The following is a 25,136-nucleotide window of genomic DNA, read 5'->3' as shown; positions in this document are numbered from 1 at the left end:
TGGCTTCCTGCGAAAAGGGGTTCAGCCTAGGCGCCTGCGCAGTACGGAGGGACTCGGCCGACTGACAGCTGGGCTTGCGGGCGGTGCGCATTGGGAGAACCTGGGTGCTGCTGCTGCTGCGGCCGTGGGAACTGGAAGCAGCCTGCCGGGCCATCCCGCCGCGGTAAGCCAGGGTCGAAGCCGATGCCGCAGCCGGAAGGTGGGAGATGGGCTGCCCTGCCCTGCTCACTCGGCCTGGAGCCAGCGTAGCGCAGTGCTGTGGGGGGCGGGAAGAGGGACCTGTCCAGCCCAGGCAGTGGTATAGAGGATTGGGGGGGGGGAGGAAATGATGGAGAAGCAAATTTCAGGGTTCGGGGTTACAGAGCGGAGAGATCGGTGGAAGTTGGGGGTGACCCCGGACTTCGTAAATGGCTTGAGGGTTTAAAGATTTCGGGAAGGTTGAAAGGGCATTTGGGGTTTGGGGGGGTTGTGAGAGGGGGCGACCATAGTTCCCGACTATGATGAGGAACGATGTGGTTCCGTAAGAACTCCGCGCAACTGGGGAGCAAAGTGGGGTCACGAAAAGCTGTAGGAACCAGGAGAATTTTGGGGGGTTGGGGGAAAAGGTTGTAGGGGTTTGTGGGGATAAGGGTCTATGCAAAATCCCGGTCAACGTGGGAATTGGAAATGTCAAAGCAGCGCTCCCTCCATGCTGCTAACGAGACTGGCCCGGGGAAATGGCAGTTGGGAGGAGGTGGGGGACACCAGATCTCCCGGGAGCATCCTGTGCCCTGCGGTGTCCTGTGCTCCCCTAGACACAAGGATAAGTCTACAAAGCTCCATCTAGTGCCTTTGGGAATATTTCGCCTTTTTTTCTTTCCAAGTTTTCCCTCTCCCCGCCTTCCAGCCGGGCTGCCTGCCTCCCCCCCCCCCCAATTTCTCCGCCCTGCCTAAATTGCGTTGGGGGGTCGCGCACGAAGGACTCCATCTGCTTTCTCCAGGGCCCCGGGACAGCTGTTACCGAGCGCGCTGGAGCTGCTTCCCAGGCAGACACACGCCTTTGGGAGCGGGAGCAGAGCGCTCACTTTCTCTCTTGTCCTGGCTTTGCTTACAAAGTTTCCAGATTTTCGAAGGAGGGATAATGAGGGTCGGGAGATCCGGCCTAGATTTTGCCGTGTGAAACGTCAGCCTTGAGCCCCCTTGAGTTTGTTCCTCGGTGCCAAGGCCAAGTGCAGAATCCCGCCTCTTCACTGGCCCAGGTGAAGGAGGAGGTGTCACTGACGTGGAAGCTGTCCCTGTGGTGAGTCAGTGTTCCCTGCGCAGGCCGACAGCTGTCAGGGCCACAGCTGCTTTAGATCACGCTGCGGACCTAAGCTGGTCTAACTTCCCACTAGCCTTCTTCAGCCCAATAAAGGGAAATAGTCCATAGAAATCAACTAGGATTCAGTTCCTTTTCTGGTCTCTCCATCCTCACACCTTCCCTTCAAAGTTTGGTGGGCGCTGACAGCTTTTGAGTATTGCCTCCCCTTTGTGAAGACTTAGAACCCGGTTTGTATGGGTAAATCTGTGCCTCAGGAAAACTGTTGCCTGGGATATTTTCCATTTAGTGGCACTGATCTCTAGGATTTATTAAATACGTTTTGTGTGCTAAGTGCATGGAATACAAAGAAAAGAGCAATAATTAAATAAAAGCAATTCCCCACTATTGCAAACCTGTCTTGTACCTTCTTGGATAAAGCAGGGAGAACCTACCTCTTTTTGAGGAAGGTGCATCCACATTTGAACGGCTTTAATTGTTAGGAAGTTTATTCTGAACGTGAAGCTCAAATCTACCTCTGGATTGCCATCTTTTTCTCCTGGTTTCAATCTCGTGAGGGCAATGGAACAAATTGATTGTTCCTTCCTGAAAGCCCTCCAAATACTTGAAGACAGCTTCTAAAATGTGGTTTGCCAGCCCTTGGGTCTCCTAGCTGAATTATGGTTTATTCTCAGTAAATGTTTTATACTTGTATATCCAGGATCACGTAAAAATTTCTTGAGCAAAAAGGGGTAGAAAAAGTTTAAGAAACCCTGACCTAGAAGATGCATCTTTTTAATGGATTACAACTAAGTCAGGCTTCAAGGAAATTCATTTTAGGGTCATTGTATTAGGGATAATGGGGATTAGAGTTAGGGCAAATCATACTGTGTGCACTTGCCCCATTATGATAAATTATACATTTAGGGAGCTTTGAAAGAGAAGTACTTTAAAGGACACCCCTCTATAGGGTGTGAAACAAATTGGATGGGGAGGCATGGGCCCTCTGTGTGTGGGAGGACTAATTAGGGACTGATTATATTCCTATGAGTCTTAGGTCTTTAAAATAATAATAAAAGTACCCAGCTGGCAGAGCTCCCCTCCTTACTGAGTCACTGGCCAACTTCCTAACCTTGGAGTAGAGCAACCCTCTTTAAGGCAGCCTTCTGCTTTCCACTGCTTTTGATTAGATTTGTTTGTGAATATTTAAGAAACCCAGAAGGAAGTAGTTGGGAGAAGTTCATTTTGCTTAACTGAACAGAATTTCCAAATATTTAGTCTAGGTGGCTTCTGAACAGTGATGAAATAGAGCATTTCAATTGTAACTCCACACATCTGATGTTTTTTCTTGTCCTCCACCCTATAGAGAAATAGATGATTATGAAATTGAAGGTGCTGCCTTCTTAGTTACCTTTTCCAGTTTTCATTTGAGATTATAGATTTTTTTTGAGTCAGAAGAAATAAGAGAAAATGGATCTCCATAAAAAGGAAATGAACATTTATCTTAGTTCCCATAGGGTGTAAATGACAGAGCTAAGACATAAACTTTCATTATTATTTGAACTCCAAAGCCAGTGGTGATATTATTATAGCATGCTGCCTTTGCTTGTTTTCTCTAGGGCAAGTACCCCAAGACAGTGAAAATTTTATTAGATTTGAAGTTGGAGGCCTGGTTTGACAGAATTAACTATATGATCTTGGACAAATCATTTAACCTCAGTAATTAGTAAAATAAGATGACTGGACTAGATTAGTTTCCAAAGTTCTTCCACTCTCCAAATTAACAATATTGGGAATGAAAATTAACTTGTACACAGATTTGGGGTTGGGGCTGAGGAAGGAAAAGGATGCACATTAATTTCAGTTACTGGATAATTCAGTTAAATTTCCTGAGTTTCAGTTTCCTCATGTAGAATGACAGAGAATGAGATTTCTAAGAGTCTATGTCTAAGTTCCCATGATATTTGTGAGGAAAATATTAGAATTTCCTGGTAATTCACTGAAAGAATAACTTTTATTATTTGGAGATGCAAATCGAAAGACTTAGCTGAGGTTGCATAAAAGAAAGGAAGATTACTCAATAAATAGTATAGGATGGTGAAACTGGCTAGTAAGGAAGATTTTTTTTTTTAAAGACTGTAATTTATTGTTCTAATGCAAGGAATAGCAACTGTTGCAAAGAAGAATGTCAGGATCTCAAACCTGGCTGTGCCTTATCTCTGAAGAAGGTGGGGTTTGGGGGTGAAAATCTCAAACCTAGCTCTGCCTTATCTCTAAAGAAGGTGGGGTTTGGGGGCAAAAATCTCAAACCTGGCTCTGTCTTATCTCTGAAGAAGGTGGAGTTTGGGGGCGAGAGGTAGAGAAAGTATAGGATATAGGAAAGGACTGGGGGAGGGGAACATGCTTTCCCCCCCTACAAATGTCACTGAGGGTGTTGATCATAAAATGCCCATTGGTTCATAAAAGTTGGAGCTCTGTGGCCTAAATCCTAGAGGTTAACTAAAGGGCTTAAACTTTTTCCACTGGTGACCCCTTTTTGCTCAAGAAATTTTTACATAGCCCAAGTAATATAGATATATAAAATAGGTATGCAAATAACACATTTACAGATAATCATAATTTTGTCACCTCCACATTCAGTTATGTGACTCCATAAGAAGTGGTGACTCATATTTTAAAAAACTAGTCTGGTCTGGCCTCTGTAGGAATGGAGATCCTGAAAGATCTTCAACCCAGGCCACATAGTGACTTGGAATTAAGCTTGTAGGGTACCTGAACTGGGTTCTGTTTTATGATGTGAGGTTAATCACTTCTTCCCTTCATCCTTGCAAAAGGAGAACTTCACTGAGGTTGTCAGTAGACACATATCATGTGAGTAAATCTGCTTCAGGAAAAATGTTGCCTGGGATATCTTGCCCCTCTGAAATGAAGAGTTTTCCTGATTCCAAGCCCAGCATTTTATCCACTTTGCCACCCAATGGGATTGTAGAAGGCAGACCCTTGACATAATAGTGAAGTTGGCAGAATTTATCTTTGATTCTCTTCCATATTTCCTTTCTGAGGCTTTCTACTCCTGGAGCTCACCATCTGTACCAGATCCCCAGGGCTTATATCCTGTTTCCTTGCCACTCAGAGCCCTGTTGGCAAATGCCTGCCATTGGTTCCACAGTGGGCACATTGAAATGCTTTTATAATAAATTATCCCCACTATCTTAAATTAGAGGTGGATAGGTAGTATTTTCATATGTAAAAAGCATATTTGGGATTAATGTTTCTGGTGTTTGGGATAATTTATTCCTGCAGCAGAGGAAGTGATTCAAAGGTAGAAGAAATGTCAGGGCAGGTACTTACAGAACAAGATGGGAAGCCCTTACATAAGCCAAACCATTTTCATCCTCAGGGGGACTGATTCATAGGATGCTCTGCAACCTCTAAAGATATCAGTATGAGTAGTGAAGGCTCTAGAATTCTATTTTATGACTCATTAGAGAAAGAGAAGACTTGAAGGAGAGAGAGATAAATAGGGAAAAGGAAAGAGAATCAAGGCCTTTCCCTTTTAAAAAAAATCTACTTTAATATTCTTGATTGGCAAATTGATGGGCATAGAGCCTAGAGGTCCATATTCCTTGGCAATAGCTTCACTCCAACCAGGTGCGGTTTGAGGAAGCTCTGCTGGGCCCTGTACCACAGCCAGTCGTGACTCAGATGAAATGACTCAACAGTGGTTAAAATGGCCAATGAGCTGGAAAAAAATTTTAAAAAGAGAATAGAAAAGCTTTCAAGGGATCATTACTTGGTAGCTGAAATGAGCCCACTGAGAAGCTAATGCTGGTGCAGGGAAAATGCTAGAATAAAGTCCCATTGTTAAGCCACCAAGAACAGAAATGGGGTAGCCACTCCAAGATGTAAAGCTCAAATAAAGAATGTAAAATAAATAGAAATGAGACCTGACATAATATTCCTTTAGCCCAAATAACAATAACCAGATTTCTATTTTATTTTTGTTCTTTTGCTCCTATACCCTCTGTGAGATAGGGAGTTACAGGAAGCTAAATTTAAAGGAGAGAACAAAGGATAAATGGGAAAAAAAATAAATTTTCCAAGGGAGAAGAAAATAAAATATCATTATCAAAATAAAATAATAACCCCAATTTTGAAAGCACTTGAAGGTTTACTTTCCCCCATATCCTTATAAGATAGAAAAGGTGTTATCCCCATTTTAAACAGATAGCCCAAGACTGGAAGTGATTTGTAAATGATATAATGGAGATTGGACCCTTACTCTCCTTTGTTTAACTATCTTAAGATAGAGATGCATACCTTCTGCACAGTTTATAACCTTAGAAATACCAAGAGCATTGAAAACAAGTAATTTTCCCATAGTCCTCCAGTCAGTATGTATCAGAAGTAGGAAAGTTCCTAGCTCACAAACCAGTCACATTATAATCTAGTGATACCCTATTGAGGAGTAGCAAGCTGTTTGTCCTCGAGATAAACAGTCCTGGTTGCTATGCAAGGGAAACATTTAATTATGAATACACATTAGGGGAGATGGGGTCCAGGGAGGAAAAGGAAATGGCTTTTTTGTGTAAATGATGGAGGGAAAAAATGTTTTCCAGATTTCATGTAGGATTGGTACTGTGATTTTTGGAGAAGGGTAATTATAATATAGGGAAATCATTCAGTTTTGTTATCTATTCCTATATAACACACTTTTATATAGCATGCTAATATTATATTAAAATCATTAAAAAGTTAGCTAGTAAAGTCAAAAGCCGAATTTGAACTTAGATCCTCTGGAGCATAAAGCCAGTGCACTATGCACTATGCTATCTAACTGCCCTTTTGTGCCATAGATACCTTTGGCAGTTTGGGGAAGCCTGTGGAACCCTTCTGAGCATTATGCTTTTATTAAGATTTTTGTAGAATTAGAAAAGAAAGCACTGACACATTCATGGATTCTAGTTCATTTTTAAGCCAAGCTTTTTAGGAGAAAAGCAACTACAAGTTAAAGAAAGGGTCAAATAAGTAACTATTGGATTTCTGGACAAGAATGATAGCAAAATGGAGTAATTTAGGAACCTCTAAGACATTTGATAAAAAAAAAAAAGGCACTTAGAGAAAATTTACTATTACTTAGTATTACTTTATTTACTATTTATTACTTATATTATTATTTGTTATTTACTATTACTTACTATTCAAAGACTAGTCTCACTTAAGTTTTCTTTGTCTGAAGTCCAAAAGTCTTCTGGGGAAGCAAGTCAAAATAGATGTGGTATCCTTGGGTCTTCTTGTATATAGCTTTGTATGTCTTTTTTTTTTTTTTTTTTTTTTTTTTTGCACATTGCCTCCCCATTTAGAATGTGACCTTGGGCAGATTTTAAGCCTTTTTATCCCCTGTGCTTGGAATGGAGCAAATTCATAATGTCTGACTGACATTTAATTCACTATAAAAAGTCACTTGGTTGCTAGAGAATATTCAACAGTCAATCCTGGGAGTACTGCTTGATTTCAGTTCATATTAAAGTAAGGTAGGCCAGGTCAGGCTGTCTGGGGTATAAGGGATCAGACAACCATCTTGAAAACTTAAAATCATATTTATGATTTAACATTTTTTTTCAACTTTGTTATCTTTTGTTTTTACATTACATTCATATCCCCATCTATTTCTCCCTATTCAGAAAATCATAACAAAGAAAAAGGAAGAAGGAAGTATTGGTTAAGTCTGACAATTTAGAAATCTTCCCCATCCAAAGCCTCCCATTTCTTCAAAGAAAGGAGGTAGGTGTATTCTCATATTTAATTTTTGGAACCAGATTTGATCATTATAATTACACAGAATTCATATTGGGAGTTTTTTTTTTCCATTTGTTTGCCTGGATTTTTATTTTCTGTTGAGTTGAATAAAAAACCATAAAGACTAGAAAGACAAAGTGAACACTTTGACCTATTGACTTCACCAACTAGATTTTAAACTTTTTGAGGATAGGAACTATCATTAATTCAGTAAGCATTTAAGAGCCTACTGTGTGCTGGGCACTGTACTGGGTACTGGTGATACAAATGCCAAAAAAATCCCAATTCTTATTCTCAAGACACTTAGGTTCTAGGGACATATGTAAATTCAATCTGAAAATTTAGATACATGAAAATGATGGACATTGACAGACACAGAGCTGTGGGTAGATTGCCTTGGGAAAATGTGAAGAAATGGGGTAAACAGTCTTATATTAAAAAGAGTACTAGTTTTGGTGTTAGGACCTGGATATGTCAGGTTATACATCCAGGTCCTATCACTTACCGTATGTTCTTGAGCATGTTATACAATCTTGCCCTCAGTTATGACATCTCTAAATAAGGAGTTTGGGCCAGATAAGCGCCAAGGTCCCTTTTAGCTTTAAATCCTATCCATGTTTTGCCACGAAGTAAGTGCAGACACTTTTTGCCTTTGTGGTTCCAGTATACCTTGAACTGAAGTGTTTAAAATCTGTTGAATTTAATTCTTTTAATTTCTGCTAGAGAATGCCTTCTATGCTTTTATGCATATGAAATTGCCCATTCACTAAAGAGGAAGGACTATTTTTTGCCTAACTCTTTGCCACTCCAATTATATTTGGGTGGTTCTTGTGGAGTAATGTGTTACATGTTTATATGCTGCATAAAATATTAATACCCATTTCAGGAGGCTGTGGAGAGTAGTAGATGGCTATCCTGAAAGGCGACTCTATCCTGTTTGGGTGACCCTGGGTAAGCCACCTAATTACTCAGTGCCCCAGGCATCTATACAGACTATACAAGTATAAATAATATACATATATATGTATACACACATACTGTATAGTCTTGTATCTTGTATATATATACTTATATATAAGATACAAGACTATACAGTGTATACCAGAAAGGGTGCTGCACTTATAGAGAGATTTCCTCATTGGGAGCTTCTGGCCACAATGAAATCAGTTCAGTCTCTTTATTTTCTATCATGTCTTATGATTAGAATTGAATGATTGGCTAGGGTGCCATATTACATACATACATATTACAAACTAATATGTTTATAAATGAATGAAAGCAAAGCACACTTTCTTGGTTGGACATTCGCCTACGAAATATTATCTCAGTAACTATGAAACTCTTTTGTTTGCTTATTAAACTCCATAGGAGTAAAAGGCATCTGTGTAGGGAATTCCCATTGAGACCACTCCCTCCTGATTCAGCATACGTGCTTTGTAAATTATGATTATGAGTTGCTTAAAGTACTACTACTAAGTTTAGGGACTTGCCCAGGGTCACAGAGGCTGGATTTCCTGACTGAGATCAGTACTTTCTACTAATTTATTATTTGGGGCCATATTACGATAGAAAGAGGACAAACCGTGGAAGATACAGGTTGTGTCACTCAAACTCTGTGCCTTCCTTAGGATTTGCTGATCTATAATGGCAGAAGAGGCTTCCAAAATGGAAATTTCTCATGCTGGTGAAATCAAAGGAGAAATTTGGATCAGAGGTGGTCCAATTTTTTTTTCTCTGACAATTGAATGTCCATGCTATACCCTAAAGCCATTATTATCTGCCTTCCTGTGAATTGATAACTTTCTGTGCAGAAAGTCATATCCAAGAGAAGAAATGGTTTTTGATTAGGTCACATGAAGCAATTGAGAGTCTGCAGATTTTATTGCTGCCTTGTTGTTAAGTCAGTCTGACTTTCTAGAGTCATTTTATAGTTTCAAGTTTATATACTTAATGCTTGAGCAATTTGTGCTGAACCTTGTGCTATCTCACTGTGGCTTGGAGGTAGTGACCTTGGCTACTCAGACTAAGGTAATGGACTGTCTTGTCTGGTAGTTTGTGGTGGACCAAGCATGAAAGATGTTCAATAAAATCCAGTCTTGTATTGAACTGAGAACCAAGAGTGAAGAAGCTTATCTTTAGAATATCTATAAGGCAGGTTAACTCAATGATCCAAGGCATAAAGAGCTCTCAGTTTTGTAAAGATAGAGGAACCTCAAGGCTGATTAAAATAATAACTCCTAGAAGGATTGAAGAAAATTACTAAGGGAATAATTTAGAAACATCCAACTGGATATCTTCCATAAGTGTATATTCTAGGTCTATGAATTTCTTGTCTTACCAGTCCTTTTCTTGGATCTTAGACAACACAATTTTTTTCACAAAAATCTATTTTAACTCTCTCCTAACTGTCTCCATTATAACAGAAAAATTAAAAACCCAAATAACCTAAGAAAAACAGGGATGGGTATGAGGTTAAATCAGAAAATTGGCCTCAATTTTAAATCATAAGTTAAAATCCCACGAGGAAAGAAGAGACACAGCGAAGACCTTGCAAGGAGATAGCCAATTCACTTAATGCATCAATATACTTAAGGCAAGCTTTCTAAAGCTATTTAAGTATATATATTTATTTTGGCTGCTTTTCATATAGAGAATAGCCTCTGCTCACTCCTTGTTCCCAGGTATTTTTAAAAAGATGGTGGTATTTCAATTTTAAACTCGATTGTCTATTGAAGCCCATTAGTGCTATTATAATGTTTTTTACTTTTTTTTGTGTGTGTGTGTGTGTGTGTGTGTGTGTGTGTGTGTGGTTGTGTCCTTAGATGAAATCATGGATTTATCAATGTAGGTATATCCTCCTTTGGTGAAGATTTTCCATTTATCTGTCCTTGCCTTCTGATTTAGTCTGATTCTTGTCCATATGTTTCCAAAAATCCTTTATATAATCTATTTGAGGTCTTTCTTTGGTTCTTGAGACATTCATGGAATATCATCCCATCCCAGTCCATTAAATTTGCTCTTAATAGATAACCAGCTTACTGCTGTATGTATAAAAATATACATATGTATCTATCTCTATATACACATACCCCTTGCACAAGTCTTGAAAAATGAGCCTTGATTTGGGCATTTTTAGAAAGCATATAAGAAATAGACTAGTTGATCAGTTATATGTTAGGTTCACAGGAAAAAATAGTCAATAACTTTAATAATCTGGTGTTTGACAAACCCAGACCCTCCAGCTTTTGGGATAAGAATTCACTGTTTGACAAATTGCTGGGAAAATTGGAAATTAATATGGCAGAAACTAGGCATTGATGCACACTTACCAAGATAAGGTCAAAATGGGTTCATGATCTAGGCATAAAGAAAGAGATTATAAATAAATTAGAAGAACATAGGATAGTTTACCTCTCAGATCTATGGAGGAGGAAGGAATTTGTGACCAAAGAATTAGAGATCATTATTGATCACAAAATAGAAAATTTTGCAACTAATAAAAACTAATGCAGACAAGATTAGAAGGGAAGCAACAAACTGGGAAAACATTTTTACAATTAAAGGTTCTGATAAAGGCCTCATTTCCAAAATATTTAGAGAATTGACTCTAATTTATAAGAAATCAAGCCATTCTCCAATTGATAAATGGTCAAAGGATATGAATAAGTTGTGGTATATGAATGTTAAGGAAAGCATATTGCAGAGGGGAAGAGAAAGAGTTTGTTTTGGAAACATTGGCATGACATACTTGGGGAAACAGTAAGAAGATGGGTCTAATTAGAACAGAAAGCCCATTCTGGAGAATAAAGAGAGTTGATTTGGATTTGACCTAGTAGATGATAGGGAACCATTGTAGATTCTTAAGCAAAAAAGTGACTTCTTGGGTAGCTAGGTGGTGTAGTAGATAGAGCACCAGCCCTAAAGTCAGGAGTATGAGTTCCAATTTGGTCTCAGACACTTAACATTTCTTAGCTGTGTGACTCTGGGCAAGTCAGTTAATCCCAATTGCCTCAGTTTAAAAAAAAAAAAAGTGACTTCTTAAAACATTGTCTTCACATTGTCTACAGTTATTTTATTTTATTTTTAAAAATAATAGCTTTTTATTTTCAAAATATATGCAAAGCTAGTTTTCAACATTCAGCCTTGAAAAACCTTGTGTTCCAAATTTTCTTCTCCCACCTTCCCCCACTCCCTTTCCCAGACAGCAAGTAATAGGCTAAATGTGTGCCGTTCTTCCATATATATTTCCACAATTCTCCTGCTACACATAAAAAATCAGATCAAAAAGGAAAAATGAGAAAGAACAAAAAGCAAACAACAAAAAAAGTGAAAATACAGTGTTGTGATCCATACTGTGATCTTACAGTTTTCATTTTGTTTCATTACCTATTTCAATTCCTTCAATTTCTTTTTCTTTGATTGCTAAAGCTAACATTTCTAATACACTATACACATATTGTGTATATCTATATTGTGTAGAAATCTACATATATATTAGATTTATATACACATACATATTATATTAGAAAAATACACACACACACACACACACATATATATATCTAATATATATATATATATATGTAGATATGAGTAATGATGATAATGGGCAACCTTGTTTCACCCCTGATCTTATTGGGAATGCTTCTAGTTTATCCCCATTACATGATGCTAATGGTTTTAGATACTTATCATTTTAAGGAAAACTCCATTTATTCCTAGGCTTGCTAATGTAAAACATTGTTTTTAAAAGATTACTCTCTGGAAATGGTATGGAGTAGAGAATGGGATTTTTTTTTTTTTTTTTTTTTTTTTTTTGTGAGGCAGAATTAAATGACTTGCCCTTGCCCAGCATCACATAGCTAGTGTCTGAAAACAAATTTGAACTCAGGTTCTCCTGAATCCAGGGCTAGTGCTTTATCCACTGTGCTACTTAGCTGTCCCTGATGGCATTATAGACCTGGACCCAATACCACACTTACCAGTCAAACAGAACCAGGGACTAGGTATCTACTCTGCTGACATAAACCTATTCCTCCCTTCCCTTTTCCATTGCTTTCCCAGAGAATGATCAATCTTACCTCTGCTGCTGTGAAATTCATGGCACTCTCCTGTCTTGTGATTTGTGTTCCGTATCTTACCACCATTCCCTGCTCTATCATATCTATTCACACCAGTCCCCATGTTTCTAGTATCTCTCTCCAATCCTTTCATCTTGCCTTCTGGAATGTCTATTTTTAATAAACTATGTTTTTTACTATATCTGTGCCCTTCCACCAAAAATTACTTTGCATTGATTTCTTATTAATATACATGTTTTCCCCTAAATAGAATACAAGCAGGGATTGTTTCCTTTTGTGTTTTTACCTCTGGTGCTTAGCACATAGTAGATACTTAATAAATACTTAATTGACTTGAATTCAGGCATCCCTGGACTCATTTCAGTTCAACAAACACAAGCATCTACCATTAGCTATGTACTAGGGATAGACAGCTTACATTCTACTACAGGAGGAATTTTGTGTTAAAAATGTGCACATGATTAAGTCAGAAATGGGGTAAATTGAGGGTGGAGAGAGTAGTGACTGCTGGAGGGAATCAAAGTTTTGCAGAACACATGGAACCTGAGCTGAGCCTGGAAGAATGAAGATAAGGATACTGAGAGGCAAAAATGCCAAGGGAGTACATTTCTGGTCTTAGAGTGGGAAAAGCAGGGCAGAGATCAGGAAACAGCTTGTTCATTTTGACTAGGACCATGGAGTTTGCAAAGAGAAATAACTTTGGGAAGCCCTTGAGGCAGCTTGTCAAGGGTCTTAAATCTCATGTTAATGAGTTTATGTCTTAGTCAGTAAAAGGTTAGTACAACACTTGGTCCCAAAGGTGTCAGTGCTGTTTTAATTTTATTTAAAAATTTTAAAATTTAGTAGCTTAAAATTGCACTGACACTTTTGGGACACCTTGAATAAAGATCAGGGAGTTGTTGAAAGTTCTTTGAGCAGAGAAATAACATCAGCTCTGTGCCTTAGGGAGATGATTTTGGCAGAAGTATGAAGGATGGTTTCTGAAGTCGAAAATAGAATTGGGGAGGCCAGTTATAATAGGGTAAGATGGTCTGGTAGGTAGTGCAGACTTCAGATCAGACTTTTGTTCTCAGTATCCTTTTAAGCTATAATAAAGCATGCTATAAAGAATCTGTACTCAAGAGTTTTTATTTATGTTGGTCATATTACCCATATGTATTTTACCATTTTAATTTTTATTTCTAACTGAAAGGATTTCAGAGATACCCTCCCTCCCAGAATTCTCTGGACCTCAACTAGTGGCCTGGATCAAGGAAATGATATAATATATGTGATATCATGTATGGTATAATGGTCATTTCTATCTCTGTACAATTGTGCAAGTGAGATGTGATAAGAATTAGGGTGGTGGCCCAGGTAGTGGAGTTGATTTGAGGGGAAATTAGGGGGATAGAATCAACAAGACTTGGTCACTGATTAAATAAAAGGAACAAAAGAAAGCAAAGAAGCTAACTGGGAGAAAGTGTGGTTGACTCAGTGTGGATCTGGGCCAAGAAAACTGCTCTTTTCTTATTTGAGAGTAAATGCCTCCCTTAGAGACAAGGATGAGTTATAACATGGAAGCAGTCTATATTTCTGGGGTAATATATTTTTTGGGGATAGGGCAGTCAAGGACAAAGGGAGAATTTCCAGGATGTGGATAGCAGGGGATAAGAGAATCTTTTTCTATTTTGCATGATTATATCAAGGATGAGTGAATGGAGCATTAGCCCAGTTTGCTATGTGACCTTGGGCAAGACAGCCCCCTCCCCCAAGTTCAGTTTTCCCCAATTGTAGAAGGATGAAATTAGATGAGATGATTTTGGAGTATGCTTGTGATAAAAATGCTGTATAAACCTTGAAAAAAGTCCTTGGGCTCCAGTGCCAAGAATTAGTATGTTCTAACACCTCTTCCTGTTGTGCCACAGTTCTCTTTTATTATCCTGACTCAGTCTCCCTTTCAAATAAAATATTAAATCCTCTCTAATCTCTATCTTGCCTCAGTTTCTCCGGTGTTACATTCCAAGCAAGTCTTGGTTCTAAATATCCCTGCCAGTTCTTGCTTTCTGGCTTCTCAGGCCTGTAGTATAAAATCTGCCAGTACAAGGCTTGGCAAGAAAAGGGAGGTGAACCAAAGCACAGATGTTTTTCACTTCAGCATATACATTTTTTTTTTTTTAAGGTTTCGCAATATTTATCATCTTGTCATCTCTTCCTCTAGACATTAAGTGACTTTTCTGAGAACCTGGTGATTGTAGGTAGAAACAGGGAGCCTGGGCTTGTTGCCCCTCCCCAAAGACTAAAAATTAAATGACTAAAGATTAAATGTCATAAGAGGGAGACAAGTACAGGTTCTGTACTTGTACTATCCCTCTCTCCTTGAGTGCCTCACCCAGATGAATGTTTGTCTTCAGATACTTTGGAAAGGGTTCACTTTGCTCCACCCTGCCTGGGTTAATTGGGTTCCTAGTGCACAAACAAAAGCACCTGATCTGTCCTTCCTTTAGAAATCCTAAAAGGAAATTAACCAATGAGGATCTTTATATTGCTTTCCATTATCATTATGATTAAATAGATTCTCAGAGTGATCTTAAACAAATCATTTCATTGGAACTCAGCTTCCCCAACAAAGAAGTTGGACTGGAAAAATCCAAAAAATCCCTGACCTAGATCCCTACCTGACCTAGATCTCATTGGATGATCACTTGATCTGGTTCTCTGCTTTAATTATCTTCTCTTCAATCCAAGGTCTTGGGCATTAAAACACCTGCTGTCTGTTAGGTATTATCCTGTATTGTACTCATAAGTTCTCCCCATATTTTCCTAACTATGAGGTGCTTATAAATTTCCTGCAGAGGAATCACCCAATGGGCTTGGAAGTCTTTATGTTCTTAATGTTTTTGCAACCTTTGGGCTTGACATCTTGTATACTTTACTCATGCTACCTGAATAAATTGTGTCCTTGTGTTTCTACAAATGAGTTGAGAAATTATTTATTCCTACTATATGCTGGGCACTGTGGAAGGCTACTGGGGATTTAAAAAAAAAAAAAGCTCTGCCCTTAGGGAGCTTACATTCTCTTCAGCCAAATAAATGGCCAATAAAATATGGCCAATAAAACACATGTGAAATGAATACAAAGAAGCCATTTGGAGGGAAATGGCAAAATTGGCAAAAATGTATCTATACCTTCTGTGCATCTTTCCAAGGTGGTTATTATTGCTACTATTGCTAACATTTTATTGATACTTTACGATCACAGAACACTTAGACATAGACATTGTGTCCTTTGAGTCACAACTTCTCATGAGAAGTGGTCAGTATAAGGTAGCATTATTTCCATTCTACAAATGAAGAAGTCCAAGTCACTTGCATACATATGTGTCTCTATCACTATGTCTCTTTGTTTTGCTCCCTCTCTCCATCTCTATGATTCTTTTCCTCTGTCTGTCTCTCTCTCCTTCTTTCTCCCTCCTTCCATCCCTCCCTTAGCAGGTGGCACTGATTTGCTTTTTAATTTTTAGTCCAAGTAGCTCATACCAGGCCCAAAATCTGAGAATTGTCATGTGAAGCAGTAGTACCAGGTTTTGTGAAATCTGGAAATACTCTTTTTACCAAAATAGAAAGTTTTAGGGATTCCCTCTAAAACTAGTGAGCATATTGAATCTATCTAGTTAGCATATTAAAATGTATCCTTTGAAATGCAGTGATAGACTTTGAAATATCTTTGTTTAATCAAAATTATTTTATTTGAAGAAACAGAATAAGAGAAGAAAAACAGAAAAGCAATTCAAAACAAAATGAAACAAAAGAGAACGTTGTCATGTCCAGCAGAACAAGATATAAATATATAAAAACAAATTTTAAAATTTTAAACCAATTTTAAAAAGTATATGTGTTTAATATGTATGTATATATACATATATAATTAGTAGAAGAAATTATATTCATGTATCCATTTTTTCTTTACTTCCTTATAAATTACTCTTTTGTGTTCTGTGTACATTTTTTTTTTATTTTATTCTTTTTCTCCCTTTCAACATCCCCACACTCCCAAACAGGCTACAGTTAAAGGATCTATTTATATACACATATATAGAAATATACATAAACATACATACCCATATACAAAGACATACATATACCTTTTCATTCTCCTACCATCTCCAAGCCACATATTTATGTATACATATGTATACATAATATATATACATATGTATACATACATATACAGTCCCCCCCCCCCCTACACACCTCTTTCTTATCTCTGCATTAAATTCTGCCCTATAACTTACTATTACTTAACCTCCCTCCAATCCAGGGATCCCTCCCTTGAGTCTTCTTCCTTTATCTTTTGCTTCTCCACCCAACCATCCTTATTTCTTTATAGATTTTGGATATTTGTAGTCTTGCTTTTTGAACCCATCCCAATGTGAGTAGGTATACTAACTTGTTTGATATAATATTTATCTTAATATATATCTTGTTTGATCTTCACTAAAACCCTGGAAGGTGAGTATGGTTCATAAGACTGCTTTATTAATGAACAAACAAGGATTGTGATTTACCCAGTCATAGAACTAATAATAAAAAACTGGGGCAGGTTTTGAACAATAGTCTGAAAACCACTGAAACATAGCCATCTTAACATCTTATAATTACCCCTTGTTATAACTAAACTAACAAACTCTTAGGGAATTTCTGAGTCTGAGTTCAGTTAAACCACAGGGAGTAGTTGTTTGAGAAGTCATTTGTCCAACGGGACTTTTTAAACTGCTAAGAATACTAGAGCTTGCCTTGGGATTTAGGAAGATTCCATTTCTACAAAAGAGAAGAATTTAGAGGAACCTGTTCCAAGGTGAGAAACCAGGACATGAAATAGATAATCAGGGTTGTAGGAATGTAGAAGGCAAGGGTGATTACTGACACCTGCACTGATCTGAGAAGGCTTTTATAGGGATGCACTTATCAGCTCCATAGTATGAGATCTATAGGAAACCTCTCTGATCATAGAAACTTGAAGTCAGAAAACAAATATTTTTATAATATATAATGTGTGTGTGTTATGTTATCAAAATTTAAATTATTGGGGATTCAAAGAAAAGCAACAAACAATAAACCTCTCTTCCTCCCCTCCCCCCCAAAAAAGGAACAAAAAAAAGGAGCTTGAATCCTAGATAAACTAGGTGTCTAGGAAAATCTCTGAATTCAAATTTTCAACTACTTACTAGCTATGTGATCCTTTCTCATTTTTCTCACCTATAAAATGGGGGCAATAATTGTGAGGATCGAATGATTATATTTATAAATAAGTATTTTGTAGTTCTATGAATGCTAGCTATTAAGGAATAGGGCAGGTAGCTGATGCCGTATATTGCATGTACAGTATATAGAGTTGTATAGAAATGGTGCAGTATATAAAATGTCAGGTCTGGAGTCAGAGACTCATCTTCCTGATTTCAAATCTGGCCCAGATATTTAGACTGAATGTATATTGCAGTTATTTCTGCTTTGAAATTCTGCTTGCTTCACCTCTCATATTTGAACTAGGTACCAAGAGATTTTTTGCCTCAACTGCTACCTAGCCTTAATCACTGAATGGGTGTTGCCTCAGTCAGATGGAGATCTGTGAAGACTTGAGCTGAAAAAGGCCAAAATCTCCCATTGCATCTCATCCATCACCAGTTGTTCTAATCTTACTCTCCCTCATTTAAATTTACTTGCAAGTCATGACATCACCTCACTGATATTCTTTTTCAGAAAGAAGGATAAACAACCTTGGACTAGTCACTTGACCCAGTTTGCCTCAGTTTCCTCATTAGAATCCAGATTTTCTGCCCTTACTCTTTTATTTTTAAAGCTTTTTATTTTCAACATTCACCCTTGCAAAACCTTGTGTTTTTTCACCCTCCCTCTTGGGGAATTATTACTAGAGGGGGAAAAAAAAACCCATGAAAGGAGCAGTGAAGGAACTATGGCTCAATTCAGCTGGGCCCCCACCCTGTTATTAAACTCAGGTGGGAAAGGATGCTTCCTTCCTCCTTCTCATAGAATCATCTTTTCTAGAAAGCTACCTACTTCCAAGAGCAATGGGAGATAAAACCAGTACAACTTCCTGCTGAGCCAGGAGAGGTACACATCATTTGCATGGTCTAATTAGGCAGAAACACAAAGATGTTGCCTTTCCTATGGCCTTGGAGGTTGAAGTAATCAATTGGGTTACACCATTCTCTCTATGGACCCCAGGAACCTGCCAAGCAGGAAGAGTTGTGGGATATGAATTATTCTAAGGGACTGGAAGTGCAGGAAAATCTACAAAGGGAGGAGATAGAGAAGAGAGTTTCAATAATTTGAAAAAGCTGGCTTCTGAGAACCATGGGATCAAAAGCTTGCAGGACCTTCTGAATTTTACTAATGGACTAATAAACCTCTAAGATGCATATTCAGAAGAGTTCAACAATATTTGTTATATGTTATGTCTTTTTATCGATGAGTGGTAGTCATTTAAACAGATTCTCCAATTCAAGTCTCCTGCTTTGCCTATCATTCCAGGCTGCCAGACAGCTTAATATTGGGGAAGGCCTTGAGCTGGCTAAAAGACTTTGATTTAAGCTTGTAAACAGTGAGGGGCCACAGGGGAAGGTAATGGTATCCTACCTTTCAGGTTAAGCCTTGGACTTGAAAGGAGAAGGGAAATAAGCATTTATTAAATACCTACATTTAATAGGCATTGTGCTAAATGCCTTTATCTCTCATAATCCTCACCACATCTTTGGAAGATATATTACTATTTCCATTTTACAGTTGAGGAAACTGAGGCATACACATGAAAACATGATTCTGAGAAGGGTTCATAGACTGCCAATAGGACACACAAAAAGTTAAGCCCTGATGGACCTCCTGGTTCTAAGTCTGATTTTGTGATTATAAGCAGAGCTACTCCCTTAAGTTCCCACAAGAGAGTTCTGTGCTTTGGAGCAAATCCTCACAGTTGGGTAATTTTTCAAGCTTCTTTTTATGAATGATAATAACAGCAGCCCCTATTCTTCAGCTGGGTTGGGGAAGTTAATGAAAAGCAGCAGTCATCAGATTCCACCTCATTGCAGCTAAACCAAAGGGCATGATGATTTTCTCAGGAGTTCCCTATGATAAACAGAACAGCTGTGGGATGGGAAATGAATAACCAGATGCTTATGATTATGTGTGAAGTGACTTTTGAGTGGTTCAATCCCGTGTTGGGGAGACTTCTGAGAATTCGGAAGATTTCAAAGAATTAGACCCCCTACCATTTGTGAGCATAGCAGGGGTTGGATTTGTGTTTTTGTCAACAACTCATTTCACTATATATAACGGCAATTTCCTCATCTCTAAAATGAGTAAGATTCCATTCAACCCTTTAATTTTATGTTCCGAGTGGTCCTTCTGCCTCTGACCTATAACATAGAAATGATTTTTGTTTATAAGGAAAATGGAGAGAATTGTAATTTAGGGGGAAATCAACAGTGATTAGCTGAAAAAGACCATTTTCAGAGTTTGGCAATTGACTTTAAGGGAAAGTGAACCAGGGAGTCTAGAATCATTCATTCAAGACTAAAAGAACTTTGGGCCTTCCACTCAAAAAATGGGGTCAACTCAGTGTGACTTTTTGACTCCATTTGGAAATTTCTTGGCAGAGATAATGACATGGTTTGCCATTTCCTTTTCTAGATCATTATATGTTTTATATATATATATATATATATATGTATATATATATATTATATATATACCCATATTATATATATATATATATATATATATATATATATATATATATATATATATATATATATATATATATATATACACTTTATAGAGTAAACTGAGGCAAATAGGCTTAAGCGACCAGAGTTACACAGCTAATTAGTATCTCAGGCTGATTTTGAATTTCCTTTTTCCTGACTCCAGGTCCAGTCCAGGCTTTAATTACTGCACTGTCTAACTGCCCCATTCTCAGGAAAATGAGGCCTAGAGATTTTGCTTCGCTTGTCCAAGACCAGTATTGTGTGTCATGATGATCCCAGCTCTGTCCTTGAGTCAGAGGACAAGGTTCCAAGCTATTATTTTTAGTAATGGTTAGAGGGGAACTTTTGACTTGCTTGTAGGGATTATAATTATCCACATTTTACAGATAAGGAAACTGAGGTCCAGAGATGCTTAAAGATATATGTCTAGTAAGTATAGCAGGACCTGGACTCAAACACTGGTTTCTCAATTGCCAGGCCCAACCTCCTTCCAACCTTTAGAGTCTTTCATTAATCACTCTAGCCCTCATTAAACATACTCTTCTGAATTTTTCCCTTCTCCCTTCATGCACAATTGAATCCTTAATTACATTTTGAATTGTTTAGATATTGCACCTATATATACTCTCTGTAGCCAGACTTTGAATTCCCATGATGTCAGAGGCCATGGCTTACTAATTCTTAACAATGGCAGACTTTCTAACCCCCCCCACTTTTTTTTTTTTTTTTTTTTTTATGGATTAATGACTTGCCAAAGGTCACACAGTTAGTAAATAAGGTAGAATTTGTACTCAGATGGTATTTTATCCGCTGTACCATCTAATTGCTAGACTTTTTTTTTTTTTTAAATAAAATATCCTTTACTTTCAAATGTGGCCCTATTCTTCTAAGGTTTGTGCTATTCATGATCATGTCCAGGTTGAATTCTTAAAACTCAAATCTAGTGCAAGTATAATAGAATTAAATATGGTGGAATTTTATGTATAGATTCAAAAAGTTGTAAAATTTACACTCTTTAAACAAAAAGTGACATAGGGCAAAATGCAGAAGAAAAATAGCCTTTACAAAAGGCCAAATCTCATTTTAACTTGAGAACCTTTCATACACAATTTTAATTTTATTGTGAAGATTTTAAATTTTATTTTATTGTGAAGATTTTGATGATTAATTATTAGATTCTTCGTCTCCTGGTTTTTTTTCCCCCTGAGGCAATTGGGGTTAAGTGACTTGCCCAGGGTCACACAGCTAGGAAGTGTTAAATGACTGAGGCTAGATTTGACCTCAGGTCCTCCTGACTTCAAGGTTGGTACTCTATCCACTGCACTACCTACCTAGCTGCTCCCAATTGCTAGATTCTAAATAGATGTTTCTATTTTTGTTGAATGAAAAGCAAATGATGTTACAGTATTATTATAGTTTCTTTTCCTTAGAACTATGTCATCCCTTTCTAGGAATGAGACCACAGCATGTAATAAATGTAGGCTCTGGTTAAGACACCATTCATTTGCTCTGTCCATCCAAAGAGGTAGTAGTAAACACCTATCAGAAGGCAGGTGGCTATTGTTTTGAAAACACTTGCTGGGAGCATAAGTACTGACTAGGAAGATAGATAATGCAGATACTGCCTGCTGTTGAATGGGGACTCACCATTCAGCATAAGGATTGACATGTAGAAAAGGGCACCTAGATGAAACTCTGGACTTAGAATCAGGGAAAATTTATCTTCAAAATCTGCCTTCAGACATTTAGTTGCTGTGTGACCCCCAGCAAGTCAATTAACTTTATGCCTCAGTTTCCTCCTTTGTAAAATGAGCTATAGAAAGAAATAAAACCCGCAAAGGGTCATAAAGTATAAGACATAACTGAAAAGGAATGAATAATAAAGTCTAATCCCCTCATTTTTAGGGATAAGATAATTTAGATCCAGGTAAGGAATGGGACTTTTCCAACATCACGCATAGTGGGAAGCAGATCTGGGACTGTTTCCTCTGGCCCCCAAATCAAATCATTCTTCATTCACTTTGATCTCTTGAAAGCCCTAGTTTCCTTCAAAGCTCAGTTCAAATGTCACCTTTAAAACTTTTTTTTGGTTGTTTTGAACTTAAATACCAAACGAAATAGGTATTTTGTTGTGCCCAGTAGAACAGAAAAAGAGGACTTTACATGAAACATGATCCCCATTTTTTTCTTTTAAAATATATAATAAATTTAATAAGTAATTTTCAAAGCTGTCCTACTTCTCTGGGATTCTATCTGACCTTTCATCTGTTCTCTTTTCTGATTTAAAAAATGCTTTAACTTTTTTTCCCCTTATTTAAACAAAACTATCCTATGCCTACATCCTTTTCCATTCCATCTCCTAAATTGGTTGGAAAGAAAAGGAAAACAGATTCCTATTTTTGCATGCATTTGAAAAAAAATACTATTAAATGGTGATTTTTTAAAAATCCCTATATTGGTGAGCTCTTAAAATGTGTATTTCTATCTGCATCCTATGTCTGTCATCTTCCAGGAGAACTTCATTTTTGGGACGTCCACTTCATGGTTGGTTATTTGCATTGGTCAGAGTCCAGTTTTGTGTAGTTGCTGTTTAAATTATCCTAGTCAAGCTAACTTCATACAAGTTTCTTTGAAACCATCTCTCTTGTCATATGTGTTCATGCCATAATTTGTTCCTAGCTCCCCAAATGATGGTCTGGTACTTCTCTGTCTACTTTTATGCAGTCTCCAGAAGTTATTGGGAGTTATATAGTAATTGTCCATTTCAAGCCAAGTACTGATAAGTGGGTCATTCAGGAGACCAGCTAATACAGCCATGGAAATCATAATAAAGATGAATTAGATTGAAATCATAAAAAATGCTTAAGGGTTTGGATGACAACAATGGCAGCCGTTTCCTTAACCATAACTTTTCATCCCTTCCTTGACCTCTTGGGGCACCTGTGTAAAGGGGGCAAAGGTCATGGAACTTTGACACAATATTGTGCACAACTAAGTGCCACTACAGGTGTTCAGGCCAGTACACAACTTTCCAGTAAACTTTCTAGTAAACTAGACCCTTTACCTGAATTTCTTTTTAATTTGTTGAATTTTGAATTTAACAGGGACTGCCATTTGGATGGCAATCATTTCACAGCCCCATAGCACTCCAGGTCTGAAGCAGAAGCAATTATCACCCGGGCAGAAAGCAATAAGCAGGTTTCTTTTGTTAGGAACTACTGAGCTGAGATAGTCATCATCTGATAGAAACTGAAATGAAAGCTTCTCATTGTGGTTTCAAAACAAGAACTAGGAAACAACATGGGGTATATTTTTAATTACAGCTTTTAATGGCCTCTAACCGAAAGGTTCCACAGTGTCCTGGTTTGGACAAGGATCCAACAGCATCATTATGTAAATGTTCAGCCCGACCTGGACCCCACAGGCAGGGTTACTAATGTTGTGGTTTCACTTGTGACAGGAAAGGGGAAATGGGAGGGGAAGAGGTTTGGAAGGGTAGGGAGAGGAATTACAGGGGGGAGCATCAGTGTGTTAACAGATGCCTATGGGCACTGCGGGAACAGCCAGCTCATTGCTGATGCTAATTATTTGTGGCATGCAGAAGGAGAGATGTGGAAGTAATTTTTCCTCATGATTGGGAGGCTCTGCTGGAGCAAGAACCATTTGGTGGGTGTTGGGGAGAGTGGGCAAGGAGAGGCTGATGAGCTTTTTCTTAATTTACATATTGGCCTTCTTGGCCATCCCGGATGTTTTCCTACCATTTGAGCAAGGCTTCCTAGGTCCCAGATTCCCTCTTTCAGGAAGCACCACTATTCTAGCATCAGGATGTAGGACAGAAAAGGACTTTAGACATGACTTCAGTGATACTTTTTTTTTTTTAAACAAATTATTGAGGCCCCTAAAGAGCTTTATTTATCTGAATTATGTTGGAAAAATTAGAGATAGTTTTGATTTCCCATATTCCCTGAGTCTTGGGCACCCCAGAAAGTTCTCAGTGTTTTAATTCAACCTCTTTGTTTTATAGAAGAGGAAATAACTCTAGGAAGAAGGGAAAGTGACTTGTCTGACTTCAGTAGTATGCAACAAAATCAGAATTTGAACCACAGTTTACAATTCTAAATTCAATGTATTTCTACCTTACCTCATACTTCATGTTAAATCCATTTCTTAAGTGAAGGGGAATAATGGAACATAAATCAATTTTATCTGCATGTAAGAAGTCATGGGAAAGACAGCCAGGACATGTGATCCAAAGAGATGAACCAGTTATGTAATGAGAATGGAAAATATGAAATGGCCTGAAAAATAAAATAAATATATTATAATGTTAATATGGTTTTATCAGTTGACTGGGATTCTTGCACTTAATTTAGGGACCCTGTTTCTTTTTAAGGATGACACTATTGGTCTAGATAATTTCATTCATTAAAAAGCCAGGCCAGGTATTTTTCTAATGTTTTATATCGTATTATATCTTATATACCCATATTTCTAGGGTCATGTAAAATTTTTTCAGGCAAAAAGGAGTTATAAAGAGGCCCTGAGCTGTAGGATGTCAGAACAGGAAAGTAACCTCAGAACTTAAATTGGCAAAGGGGACCTGGAATACGAGGTCTGAGTTGGAAAGGGACCTTAATGTGAAATCCCAATAAATTCTTTTTCATATTGAAGACCCAAAGATGGACTTCATCTTTCTGACATAGAGGCTGTGATTTGTCCAGCATTCCAACTCTCCTTTCTTTTTGCATATTTGTAGATGTCACAAACTTCTGCCCTTTGTGAATTAACAATCCTTTCACAAAAACAGTTGAAGTATTTTATTCTATGTTGTTGCTGTGTATGGTTAAGTGACTTGCCCAGGATCTCATACTTTTGAGACCAGATTTCAAATTGGCTCCTTCTGACTCCAGAGCTGGTGCTCTATTCACTGCACCACCTCGCTGCTCCATCTTCATTTATTTTTTTAATATTTTGCAGCACTTGGGTTGTTTATCTTCTCATTCTCATTATATAATTGTCTCCTCCTGTTCAGGTCACATGTCCTCACCATCTTTCATAAGACTTTTCACAGGCAGATGAAATTGATTTATTGTTTTAATTATTTCCCCAAGCATCATTGTGTGAACAAAAAAAATGTCCAGTTCCAATAAGCAAATTATTGTCCTTGCCACCGTCCCCTTATGTCATTTTCCTATTGATGAAAGCAACAAAGAGCAT

General features: G+C 37.8%; 1 protein-coding gene across 7 annotated transcripts in view; it reads left to right on the top strand.

Moving 5' to 3' along the window:
* The window catches only part of KIAA0513 (KIAA0513 ortholog), a 51,588-nt gene continuing 26,452 nt past the window's right edge, over positions 1 to 25,136 (top strand). Inside the window, exons 1-2 of one of the 7 annotated variants that reach the window (XM_074286309.1) lie at positions 1 to 163; positions 6,961 to 7,060. The gene's annotated coding sequence lies outside the window, so the exon portion shown is untranslated. The other 6 variants (XM_074286314.1, XM_074286310.1, XM_074286311.1 and 3 more) reach the window with 6 other exon arrangements.

This window comes from Sminthopsis crassicaudata, chromosome 2 (genome assembly GCF_048593235.1).
Source record: "Sminthopsis crassicaudata isolate SCR6 chromosome 2, ASM4859323v1, whole genome shotgun sequence".
NCBI lineage: Eukaryota > Metazoa > Chordata > Mammalia > Dasyuromorphia > Dasyuridae > Sminthopsis > Sminthopsis crassicaudata.
The sequence above is the reverse complement of the archived record's forward strand: the minus strand, read 5'-3'. Positions and strand labels throughout refer to the sequence as shown.